This window comes from Schistocerca nitens, chromosome 6 (genome assembly GCF_023898315.1).
Source record: "Schistocerca nitens isolate TAMUIC-IGC-003100 chromosome 6, iqSchNite1.1, whole genome shotgun sequence".
NCBI classification, from domain to species: domain Eukaryota; kingdom Metazoa; phylum Arthropoda; class Insecta; order Orthoptera; family Acrididae; genus Schistocerca; species Schistocerca nitens.
Window position 1 is genome coordinate 160230 of NC_064619.1, and position 13942 is coordinate 174171.

At 43.8% G+C, this 13942-nt stretch overlaps 1 protein-coding gene across 1 annotated transcript in view; it reads right to left on the reverse strand.

Moving 5' to 3' along the window:
• Window positions 1-13942, reverse strand: part of LOC126262636 (uncharacterized) — an 89074-nt gene that overhangs the window by 60182 nt on the left and 14950 nt on the right. The gene's annotated exons all lie outside the window — the stretch shown is intronic.

Below are 13942 nucleotides of genomic sequence, written 5' to 3' on the forward strand. Positions count from 1 at the left end.
GTCCCCTATTTTATCACAGTTACCAAGAGTAGAAGCATGAAACCGGAATTTCCTTATAGATGGTGCTAGCCGTTAGTGTAGGGCCCGTGACACCGCGTCTGCGGCACCATCTGGTTCCTGTAACGGCTGACGAAGAATTCAACACACAGTAACCCACGTTCCATACATCGGTATCTGTTTCAAACCCGTAAACGTGTCGAGTTTTCTGCCTACGAACTACGATTTGCGGACACCATTGCTTTTCTGTTATCATTTGAAGAAAACTGTATCAGAATCGCATCGAATGCTTGTCGAAGCTTTCGGCGAACATGTTCTGGGGGAAAACACAGTGTTTCTAGTGGTTCAAAAAATTTAAAAGTGGTGATTTTGACGTGAGAAACGACGAGCGTGAGAAACCACCGAAAATATTCGAAGACAATGAATTGCAGGCTTTATTGGATGAAGATGGTAATCAAACTCAACATGAACTTGCGGAACAATTGAATGTGACGCAGAAATACGTTTCTCGTCGGTTGAAAGCTATAGCAAAGGTGCAGAAAGTGGGAAAATGAGTTCCACATGAACTGAATGACAGACATCAAGCAAATAGAAAGACCACTTGTGAAATGCTGCTTGCCAGATACAAAAGAAAGTCGTTTCTCCATCTAATAGTGACAAGTGATGAAAAATGGATATATTTTGAGAATCATTAGCGTCGAAGTCATGGATGAATTCAGGAAAACCATTGAAATCCACTCCAAGACAAAATTGATTCGGAAAGAAGACACTACTCTGCGTTTGGTGCAATCAGAAGGCTGTCATTTATTACGTGCCGCTAAAACCTGATGAAACCGTTAACACTAATCGCTACCAACAGTAAATGATCGATTTAAATCGAGGAGTAAGTGAAAAACGACCAGAATATGGAAAAAGATAACACAGAGACACATTGCTCCTTGATAACGCCCTATCACAAACAGCAGAACGGGTCAGAGAAACGATCGAGGCTTTCAGTTGGGAAATAGTAGGACATGCGGCTTATTCTCCAGACTGTGCTCCGTCCGCCGATTGCCTCAATGGGACACCCTCTCGCTGAACAACGCTTCAGTTCGTATGAAAATGTACGAAAATGGCTCGCCGACTGGTTCACTTCAAAACAAGAACTTGTTTTGGCGTGACATTGATAGCCTGCCGGAGAGGTAGGAGAAATGTATAAATAGCAAAGGAGATTAGTCAATGTATTTCCCCATTTACACCACATATTTTTGCTAGGGTGATCTCCGTCCGCGTCTGCTCCACATAGTGCTTTTGTTACTGCGTCACGAGCCCGCACTGCCACCGGGCGGCATCCAACGCCGCGGTGGCCGCTGGTCATAATGTTTCGGCTTATTAGTGTAGTTAGCAGTAAGAGGTGCGTTATATGTTGAAAATATCGAGATACAGCGTAATAAAGAGTTAGTGTTGTACAGATAATTTATGTGACTGTATGTCATACTCATACCAGGGGCGTTCAATAACACAACACTTTTCTTCTCGGCCAATTTCGGTTGAAAAGATTGCGCAATTTTTTGTGGGACATTGTTGAATATTTCCGCTTCGGCCTCTATAGTTTCATAAAGTTTCGCTAGGTGGCGTGCTATAAGACGACTTCAAAATGGCGTCTTTCCAAGCAGAGAGCTGTCATTGAGTTTCTTGTGTAGATAACCAGATATTCATAGGTGCCTGCACAATGTCTATCGAGACCTGACAGTTAACAAACTCACGGTGAGTCGTTCGGTAAGGAGTCTGTCATCATCGCAACAAGGCCGTGCGAACCCGTCGAATCTCCCACGTCTGTCTGTCACGATCAGTTTCACAAAGAGGCGCCAAGACCGAACACAGCTTTTCCCCCTCGATGTTGGTACGGGCGAACATTCCCATTCGAGGCGATCGACGGAACAAAGTCAAACACTTCGCTGCACAACTGAACGTCCCTGTTTGTAGTGCTGAAACAATCGTCCACCACTCGAGGTACTCAAAGATGTATGCTCTCTGGGTTTCTCACTGCCGAACAAACGCCATAAACAGCAATGAAGTACCATCTGTAAGCAAATACTTGATCTTTGTGATGCTGATCGTGACAGTTTTTTATCGAACGTTGTCACAGACGATGAAACGTGCGTTCAAGACTTCGAACCGGAAACAAAACGACAATCCATGGAATGGCGCCATACCACCTTTTCCCCGAAGAAAAATTTCAAAGCCACATCCTCAGCCGGCGGAGTCATGGCGGCGCTCTTCTGGGGCTATGAAGGGGTTGTCCTATTTGTTGTCCTCCTTCATGGTGCGACGATGAACTCTGAAGTATATTCTGCTGTCCTCAAGAAACTGAAGGACTTCAGTGTGTTCATCGCCACTAAAACGCTATCTTCTCCTTCTCCATCAAAAGACCTTACACAAATCCGCACACCTGAGAGGAGCTCCAAAAACTTCATTGGAGTGTTTTTCATGATCCACCCTAGAGCCCCGATGTCGCAACTTCCGACTTCCAATGGTCTGGTCCAATGGCTGACGCATTCCACGGGAAGCAGTACGTGAACGAGCGGAAGGTTACTGATGCAGCAAGACCTTGGCTCCGAGGTCGACTACTAAGGTGGTACCATGTGGGCATACAGACCGTCCCAGTAACGTGGTGTAAGACCGTCTCCAAAGAAGTGGGGAATAATATGGTGCATTGGAGTACTGAATAAAACCAACCAACTTTTAGAAAATATTTGTTGCATTACTTATTGAACGACCATCGTATATTTATAAGGCAAGTGCTGGATGAATTCGGTAATGTCATAGAGTGCTCCCAATTTATCATTTGCATGCGTACACCTTTCGAAAAATTTTCTCCAGTGGATAAGATTTGCACACAGGATTACACAGGAAAGGTGGCAATGTACGTTCTGGCCAACCTTAACGTTAAGAATCAGGCTACCAGTATTAGATTGCAACTGAGGCAGTTCTCATTGTTGTCTTCAAGGTCAGTCCCTCCCTCCCCTCCTTGCACATCCCCTCCATACCCCTCCTTCCTGTCCCCTACCCTCCCCCAATTTGCTCTTTGCCAGGTGTATGTCGATGTCATCATTTTCTCTGCCAATTTCTGTGGGGTCCCACTACTCTTGCCTGGGCTGTGGTCAAAAGTATATCAACTACTTGAATTATTTATCAAAAAACTACATCGCACACCTCTCTCCTCTCTCTTCGAATCATAGCCCATTATTACTATTGTAGTATATCTCCAACTGGACTGTGCTCAAAAGTATCCAAAACATTTATTACCTATTCAGCTGCGTAAAAAGTGACAAACCATTTGTGCTTCACTGACTGCCACAAAATCTTTTATGGACTGGCTCATCGGTCGTAAACTCTTAACCCACATTAAAAGACAAGATGGGATGGTAATCAGGTTACTCTGTGAGCCAGAGCAACCTGGCTGTCCGCACGCCGCAATAAAAACGGCTCTAAGCACTATGGGACTTAACATCTGACATCATCAGTCCCCTAGAACTTAGAACTACTTAAACCTAACTAACCTAAGGACATCACACACATCCATGCCCGAGGCAGGATTCCAACTTGCGACCGTAGCGGTTGCGCGGTTCCAGACTGAAGCGCCTAGAACTGCTCGGCTACACCGGCCGGCGTGAAGAAGAACATGACTGTAGCCACCAAGAGTCCTACTGAGACATACGTTATGTTATCTGGTGGACAGACAGCCAGGTTGTGGACTGCAACTGAGCAAGATAACGCCGGCTCATATGTGTGTGGCAGCCCAGAAGTGAACCGTTCCCACCGTGGACCCATCGCATGGCACACAGGACCAACAAGCAACACGCAAATCACAAGTGAGTGGTGATGGGGATTGCACCAGTTCACACATCCTACCAGTTTGCCAATTTCATGGTCTGTCCCACCAATTTGCTAATTTTATGGTCTATCCTACAAATTTCCTGTCAGATTTTCGGACAGTCTCGTCAGTTTGCCAGTTTACGGCCTACCCCATCAATTTACCAATTTTCCAGCGTATCCTACCAATTTCCAGGTATTCCGTGAAGTCATAACATAATGATCACATTTGCCAACATTTTTTAAGTAAGATAGCGCTGCTGCTGACTGCCTTTCTCACTATCACATACAGCTCTCGGGATTTTCCATTCACATCCGCCGTGAAAAATCTGGTGGATACTTCTGAGAAACGTCCAGTCGTCTATTTTCTCCTTCTTTGAGGACGAGTCTGTCCGCATGTGACTTTTGGGTCAGCTCAAAGTCCGTACATTAATTTCGCGTTTTCAGTCAGAAAATGATTCAACTGTTTAATTTGACGACTTCTGTGTTAAACAATTGAGTTTCTCCCTAAAAGATCGTGTATTGTTCTGTTTTCTATAACTCTGACACAAACCTCTGCGTACTCAGTGAATGTTGATAATTTATTACGCGCTTCATGTTACGAGATGTAAGTTTTCAGTTCATCCGTGATTTATCAGTTGGCCGTCCGTGAGCATGTTTCATCTGACCAGTTGCTTAATGCGACTGTCACTATTACGTCGTCTGTAAATACAAAAACATCCTCTGGAAGTCAGTAAATGACGAAGGAGCATTTACTACTGTTTTAGTCTCACACAAATCCGACTGAGGTTTTTGGTGTGGCAATAAAGATTGTACTCGTTGTATTAGCTTTTCGTTAAGAGTTTTCTGCTGTGTATTATTCTGCAACAAACTTGCTTCGTAAGAATGTCTATCGCCTCGTTGGTATTAGCTGCCCGTGTCTGTGCCACATTTGTACAATGTATCTATCCCTCTTTTACACGAATCAACTAGTATTACTACTGACGGTAATTTAACAGCCATAGTTTCAAAAAGGAAACAGTACATTTAGTTCCCACGCCTGATTATTAACCAACGAGACTCTGAACAATCGTCTGTCGCGTGGCCGTATTTTCTAAAGGTGGTACAAATGTGTCACACCGTGTACTAGGACCTGTTAAATTACATATTTGGCAAAGTGTCGAAACAAGATACTCTTGCCGACTATTTACCTTGAACTGCGATAAATCTGCCGGTTCTCTCGGTCTAAAAAATTTCACTTCAAAGCCTGTCAGTCCTAACTTGGACATAGCAAAGAATATAATTTTTTCTTTTGACAGCTAATAACAGTGTCCTCCTTTGACTCACGCTCTGTGACTGACATTGGAGGGCATTCAGTGCTTATTGGCACTGGGTTGGAGTACTTTTGCGCTCCAATTTGAAGGGTCGCCTTCTGTCGGGCTCCAAACCCCTGGTAATTCGTCAGGATGCCGGCCGATGACCTGTATTCAAACTTATTCCATTTATTACCGAAAATACAAGTTATTGCTATGTCTTCGGCGACAGCTAGTGTCTACGTAATCCAGAGAGGAAGTCGATGACACCCTGCTGCGGTGGTTTATCCCCCCGCTGGTGAGGTAGACCCGCTTTGTCGGTAGCTCGACTTGAATATAGCGGTGACTACGACGTGTGTGTTGGATTCTCACGCCATTTCTGGGAGTACTCAATCCCTCCCGTTTCACTGCCCACGTTGTCCACTCAGATGGAACACGGTGTCGGATGCCGTGCTGAATGCCGAATCTGGACCGCCGATAGGGCTTCAACCCGCCCAACGCTGGAGTTTAGGGCATTAACGAATTTAAGAGTCTTTACTGCTTAGTCAAACTCTTGCTGGAGTTGTTGCTTCCTGCCTGTTGTACTTACGAAATATTACGACAGAAACGAAGGCAGTTCGTCTGCACTAGTCTAACCATTTTCTGCTAGGATACTCGCAGTCTCTGTTAAGTGTCCAGATGGCTTTCTTCCTGACCCAGTAACGGTGTTGAAATTCTTACACTTCTCGACTGACAGATGGCAACGCTTTCGAGTGGCTAACGCCGGCAGCTCGAACTTTGATAAAAATTTCTCCTCACGTTTCCTTACTAATTTTGTCGTGTAACAGCATATTAACTGAATTACTGTCTACACTCTTTTTTGAGTTAGCCAACTATCTTGTTCGCACGTAAGCCAGTTGGTTTTCCCTCTCGTATTTTAGGTGAATTTCTCTCGTTACCTTTCTCATCTCTACCAAATTAAAACACATCGGTATGTGACGAGAGGCAATATTAACGGTACAAACTCTAACTAGTCCTGTATCAGGACGGTATGGTCTGACAGGGCTGCGTGGGTCTATTGCCTACCAGATCTGCCTTTCAGTTTCTGCAAATCTGTATTCCAAAGGCACCATCCACACGTGTCAAACTCACGTGAATCACCCACAGGATAGCTAACCGCACGTTGCACTCGGTCGGTGATTCTGAGTACGAAATTACTGCGAGAACAATACTCTGGGGTTCTCGCTTCCCACGCCCGGGTTCCCGGGTTCGATTCCCGGCGGGGTGAGGGATTTTCTCTGCCTCGTGATGACTGGGTGTTGTGTGTTGTCCTTAGGTTAGTTAGGTTTAAGTGGTTCTAAGTTCTAGGGGACTGTTGACCATAGATGTTAAGTCCCATAGTGCTCAGAGCGATTTGATTTTTTTAATACTCTGGGGAGTGGTTAACCCATGGTAAATTAACTACATACAAAGCGAGTGAAATTTTGATATATTGTCAAAGTCGAGTGTCCTCCAGTTTCGTATGTGTACATTTGTTACAGCACTGGCATAAAGCACCATCTCCTTCGATCAGAATTCACAGCGCATTCGGAATGTACGAGGGCGGTTCAGAAAGTAGCCTCAGATTGGTCACAGTGCGGGTTGTGGGGGGAGTAGCGACGCCATCTGTGCGTTCACGCACTCAACAGGTCAGTCGGCATCAAGCCGTGGTCGAGTGAACGTCGTACCTGCGCTAGTTTAGTTTTTGTGGCAGTTTGAAATGTGTGCTGCAATAGAAAACCCCGCCAAATGTGCGTGCTGTCATAAGGTTTTTTACAGCCAAAGGATATTCTGCAGCAGCTATTCATCGTGAGCTTTGTGCCGTGTACGGACCAAGAGTTATGAGTGAAGGAGTTGTCCGTGAATGGGTACGTTTATTTAAAAGTGGACGAGAAAACGTTCATGATGAAGAGAGGAGTGGTAGACCATCATTGGTGACTGACGAACTCGTTCAGACAGTTGATGCAAAAGTTCGTGAAAATCGACGTTTCTCAATGTCGGAGTTGTCTACTGGTTTTCCACAGATTTCTAAGACACTCTTGTACGAGATAGTGACAGCAAGATTGGGTTACCGTAAGTTCTGTGCACGATGGGTGCCCAAAATTCTTACCGACCACCACAAAACTCAAAGAATGGCCTCTGCATTAGACTTTCTGTCACGTTATGAGGACGAAGGAGAACCATTGTTAAACAGAATCGTGACCGGTGACGAAACCTGGATTAAGTACGTGAACCCTGAGACAAAAGAACAATCAAAGATGTGGGCACATTCAAATTCGCCTACCAAACCGAGAAAAGCCTCGCAAGATTTTTCTGCCAGAAAACTGATGGCAACGGTGTTTTGGGATGCCAAAGGGGTGTTGTTGGTTGAATTCATGGAACCTGGTACGACCATTAATCAAGACGTGTACTGTGAAACAATAAAAAAGTTATGACGGGCTATACAGAACAAACGCCGTGGTATGCTGACTTCCGGTATCGTTTTTTTGCACGATAACGCCCGTCCTCACTCTGCTCGCAGAACAACGGCCCTTCTTGAGTCCTTCTTGAGTCCTTCCACCTTACAGCCCAGACCTGCCGCCAAGTGATTATCACCTCTTCATGCATTTGAAGAAATGGCTCGGGTCACAGCGGTTTGATGACGACGAAGAGCTCAAAGATGCGGTCACAGGCTGGCTCCAGGCACAAGCGGGTGATTTTTATGCAGAAGGAATTTCAAAGCTTGTGAAGAGATACGATAAGTGCCTCAATCGCTATGGAGACTATGTAGAAAAATAGTGCAAAGATGTAGTTGTAAGATGTATATATTAAAATATTTTTATTTAACTTGGTGTATTTTTTTAAATCAACCGGAGGTTACTTTCTGAACGGCCCTCGTATTTCTGCCTCTCAACCCGAAACTACTTTACACAAGATAAGCTACTTGCACCGGAGGCACAATAATAATATCCCGCCGTTCTACTGCATCTGGAACTGTACCTGTGACGCGGGTCTTGATACGGCACATCGCCGGGACAGTTTTGGAAATGCATCACTTTCATAATGAACCCAAAATGACTAAAATATTTTCCTGCCACAAACAAATGGTCAGCAGCGACACTAATTACATAAAATTGAGACAGCACACGGTGGAACAGTAAAGGCAACCAACTCACTTACTTGCATTGTAACAATGGCGTTGCGAATGACAGAAGCTCTGCGCTCTGTGTGGCGTCGTTTGAGTATGTTACTAAGCCAAAACATATATAATCGCCAAAGAACTCACTTCCTACGGGATTTGGTTTTCGGAAACATTATTTATTTAGTACGCACAAGCACAATGCTTATTTTACCGTAAGTGCGGAGCCGCCTGGTGATATATCCTGACCCCATCCGTGTTCTACTGAAAAATGGCGCGCCCTCACGTGTCTTGCAACAACAGTGCGAACATGAGTTATGCTAACAGGAATAACACAATAGGCAGTCCAGTTGAAGCGGAGTGTGAACCTCTAAAAAAAGCAATCACAGCTGTTGGAAAGACATACAGAGGGGTCCAAAAAAATGTGTCCTATGTTTAAAAGTCCATAACTGCAAACTAATTGACGGAGTTGTGTCATCTTTGGTAGTGTAATAGTTTGTAGTTCCGGCAATCGTCACACAAGCGTTGTATTGCGTTGTTTTGTTTTGTCAGATGACAGTCGCCAGATAGTCAGTGTTTTGTTCTTAGTTGTACCTAGTTACTCGAGTGAACATGGCTGGCGCAAGGTTTACATTCGATGAAAGGAAGTCAGTTTTGAAGTGGTATTTTAAGTACGAAAACATTAATGAGGTTCAACGGCAATGGCGAAATGAGTATCAAACAGAGCCACCGACACGTTCTACGATTAGTCGCATTAGTGACAAATTTGAAGCCGGAGGCTGTGTTAAAGACGTACACAAACAACGATCTGGACGGCCTGTAACAGTAACAAGCCCAGATAAATCCCGTCGTGTGTTACAACAATTGACTCGCTCACCACAGAAGTCTGTAAGACAGTGTGCCCGTGAAACTGGAGTGAGCCGCTCAAGTGTTCGGCGAATTTTGAAGACAGCAAAGTGGAAGTGCTACATCCCACGATTGCTACACGCAATGAACGAGGACGACCCAGATCGTAGAATGGAGTACTGCGAGTGGTTTACGAACATGGTGCGCAACGATGAAGAGTTTGCAGAGATGATTGTGTGGTCTGATGAGGCACAGTTCAAACCCAATGGTACAGCAAATCGCCACAATTGCATCTACTGGACCGCCGAAAATCCGAACGTCCGTGTAGACAAAGCCGTGAATTTGCCAGGAGTAAATGTCTGGTGTGGGTTGTCTTTCCTGGGCTTGATTGGGCCATTCTTCTTTGACGGCACAGTTAGCGGTGAGGTGTGCCTTCAGAAGCTTCAGGCATCCATTTTACCTGCCATCCGAGACTTATATGGAGACAGAAGAGTTTACTTTCAACAATATGGAACCACAGCCCACTACCAAAATCGTGTTAGGGCGTATCTCGACGAAAATCTACCAGGAAGATGGATAGGCCGTAGAGGTGCTGTGGAGTATCCACCACGTTTCCTAGATCTAACTCCTCTGGAATTTTACCTGTGGGAAACACTAAAGGACGTCGTTTATCGACAAAAGCCACGCACATTGGATGAACTTCGAGAGTCCATCGTACAGTCATGTGCAAATATCGAACTGAACACGTTGCAGTCAGTAGTTCGTGCTGCAGTTCGGCGGCATCGTTTGTTTGTGGATGTTAATGGTGGCCATTTCGAACACCTACAGTGATATCTTTAAGTTGGACTATAAGCTACACTTTCACCAAAAATGAGACAACTCCGTCAATTACTTTACGAGTTATGGACTTTTAAACAGTGGATACATTTTTTGGACCCCTCTGTATTTATGAGACCATTAACTGCAAAAAAGTTTGGGTAACAGACGAAGGAGGCCTACTTAAATTGATCAACGAAAAAAGTACAAAATGTTCGGGGAAAGACAGGAATACAGGAATATGCCACTTAGAAATAAAATAAATATGAAGTCCAGAGAAGCAGGAAAAATTTGAGGAAAAAGAGGAAGATATTACTGTCTGAAGGACTGATTACGCATATAGAAAAGCAAAAACAATATTTGGTGAAAAAAGCAAGGGTGGTGACATTGAGAATGCAATAGGGATTCCACTGTTAAACGCAGAGAAGAGGGCGGATAGGTGGGAAGAGTACATAGAACGCCTCTGAGGTGGGAGGACTTTCCTGATTACCTGATACAAGAAATTCAAAGAGCTCTGGAGGACTTGAGAGTAAATAAAGTTGAAGGGACAGAGAACAAAAGTTCGGAATTTCTAAAATAATTAGGGGAAATGACAGCCAAACGACTATTGGTGTTTAGAACCTATGAGACTGACGACGTACCATTGGACTTTCGGAAAAACATCATCCACACAATTCCGAATATAGCTAAAGCAGACAGGGGCGAAAACTATCGCACCAACAGTTTAACACCTCAAGCATCCAAGGTGCTGACAAGAGTAATATACAGCAGAATGGAAAAGAAAATTGAGTAACTGTTAGATGAACGGTTTGGCTGGAGGAAAGACAAAAAAATGAAATGAGCGTACGCCATTGTTGACCGGGAGGCCCCATCCGGGGAGGTTCGGCCGCCAAGTGCGAGTGTTATTTCAGTCGGCGCCACATTGCGCGACGTTACGACCCAGCTAAGCAGGCGGACCTCAGGAAAGATAAAGGCACCAGAGAGGCAGTTCTGATTTTGCACACGACAACAGAAGCGAGAATGAAGAAAAATTAAGGCGCGCTCATAGGATTTGTCGATCTAGAAAAAGAGTTCGACGATGCAAAACAGTGCAAGATGTTCTAAATTCGGAGAATGATGAGTGTAAACTATAGAGAAAGACGGGTAATTTACAATATGTACAAGAACCAAGAGAATACAGTAAAAGTGAGAGACCAAGAACGATGTGCTTGGATTAGAAGAGATATAAGACAGGGATATATTGTTTCGCGCCTACTATTCAAGAAGCAATGTAGGATTTAAAAGAAGGGTTCGAGAGTGGGATTAAAATTCAGGATGAAAGTACACCAACGATAAGATTTGCTGATAGCATTGCTATCCGCAGTGAAAGTGACGAGGAATTATGGGATTTGTTAAATAGAATTTGGACTGAGAATAAATCGAAGAGAGACGAAAGTAATACGAAGCACCCAAAGGGTTTTACCAGGGGAAATGTAAAGACCAGCACGTGGGCTGCGGTGTGTAAGGGGAACGCAAAGATAACACAATCGCAACACCATTCACAGTTAAAAAATTCTAACAGAAAATTTATTTAACAATTGGCAAGCTTAATTTGATATAGCAACCTTTGTTAATTTCATGTTTTTATAATAATGACATCTTAAGGAGAATTTTTTTTAGGTCTCACTCAGCTTGAACAATCTCAGATATATTTAAAAATAATCCCCTAAAAAATAAAAAATTAATGATCACCTTAAAGAAGATAAAAATTTCCTTAAAAACTCTGTATTATTAACAGCTTTAACAAAATCCAAGACAACATTCAGAATAATGGTATTTTAAGTACGATGTTGGCTTTACGACTTTAGCAATTGTTAAGGCAATCAACATACTGAACGTCTAGCAATTTCCTAAATTCGTGCTAAAACTTAAGGCTAACAAATACTGACGTTACGACAATGACAGACTAAATTTATAACATCAAGAATACCAACCCGTTACTCACTTCATTTCAGAAACAATCACTTCTCAAGACATACCACTGGCTGCAATTGTAAAAAAAAAAAAGAAAAAAAAATCAGTAATTGTGTAGTAATAATTTACAGAGATTAAATGAATTTCATGCACTCGCACAGAATGTAAGAAAGTATTGGTAGCCACACACTTATATACACTTCAGCTGCCAAGTGGCCAGCAAATTAAGAGCGACGCTTTAACAGAAACCTATAAAAATGATAACGCAACTGTTGTGTACGTAACTTAGTCCACTATCCAAGGACAGGGCGTTACCCTTTTCTCCTTTGTCTCAGCAATAGTACATATACGGTTACTGTATTGGGCATTTTCCTTCCTCCATCAGGTGATCGGCCCAAATCACTTGGACCACCATGAACAACTGGAATTGCTTGTCCAACAACATGGAGGGAAAGGAGACCAATTACGGGACTAGAGATTACAACATTGCCAAGGAGCAATAGCTGGCCCCAGCGAAAGCTTATATTGCTTAAATGGGCGCTTGGCGTATGAGCATTGATACAAGTGTAAACTCCGTTATCTGACAAGAATGACACCTGAATGTACCAAGTTACTGCCAGTCTGCACTAATAAGGTTCAATGTATGTAATTACAGCATGCACGACACGACAAAGATGCGTTTACAGTTGTGAATCTTAACAGACTAGGTCATGTAATTCATCTGGCCAAGCTATACCACCAGACCAGATGCAACTGTATGCTTGATCCCACTACACTTGTGTGACCTTTAACCAGAGTACAAAGTTCCAAGCAATGAAGCTCATTCACGAGAGACATTCACAACCAGCTTGTGATCCAACTCGCCACTTTACGAACATTGGTTACACTCAGATTTGTTCGAAGCGCAGGAGGGCTCAGCATCTTCACTCGCCGGAATTGGTCCCATCAGGCAGCGTAGACAGTGGTATCAATAGACACGAGAGCACCATTTCACAGCTCCACGGACCTCCGCAGAGAAGACTATCGTAGCCGACCAAGGCGGCAGCAGTCGACTTGACTAAGGGCCAGTCTCCATCCCGCCAAATCTTCAAACCCCCTCTCGCCGTCCGCATGCGTTTCCTGTGGCTCATACCTCGGGTATTAATGGTGACATAATGGTAGAGTGAAGTGTTTTGGGTAGCCCTTGGGCTATGGACATTTGTATATCCAACAGAAGGATCGCCTTACGGTAAATATCTTACAGATCCAAAGTTTGAATATTACATACTTCCTGCAGTTTAGGTAAATGGAGAAAATGGTTCGGTTCTTTTTGCATTAGATGTTGTTAACAGTGCGCCATAAGAGGCTTATAGAGGCACCGTTTAATTCATGGGAGTTCCGGAGCAAAACAGAAGAAAGCGTTTTTCACCATTTTTCGCCGTCAGCAACTGGCGTCTACGCCTAGATAACAGCGAATTGCTGCGTATTCTGTAGGCATTTATCTAGAACTGCCATCTTTCCGTTTTCAAAAATCTTTATTCGATTCGGGAGAAACCGAGTCGTGGATTCCAAGACGCCTATACACAGTAAGGTGCCGTGGTTTCTACGATACATACCTAAGATCACGATCTCGATCAACCCTTCAAATTTTCTTCGTTTCGAATTACAGAGGATCGAAGTTACCTCACTTATACGCACGTAAAATCCAGCGTGAAGCGAAAACATAAGTTTGTTATCTGACGTAGCACGGAGAACTTTGCTGTAAAGTGTCTCAATTAACATCAGAAGGGTTCTTGGAACCCCATGTTATAGTACTTCAACACTGAGGTTTAAAATTAGTTTTCAGAGAGAGAGAGAGAGAGGGAGGGGGGGGGGACAGTGAGAAGAGACATCAGAGATGGGAAGGAATGGATGAATGAGAAAGTAACAGTGAGAGAGAGCAAGAGGGAGACGGTGACAGTGAAAAGAGACAGAATTAGTAGGGCAGAACGAAGGAGACTACGGCTTTGAGACAGGAAATAGTGACGGTTAGAGTGACAAAAAGAGATAATGACAATGATTTGGGCTG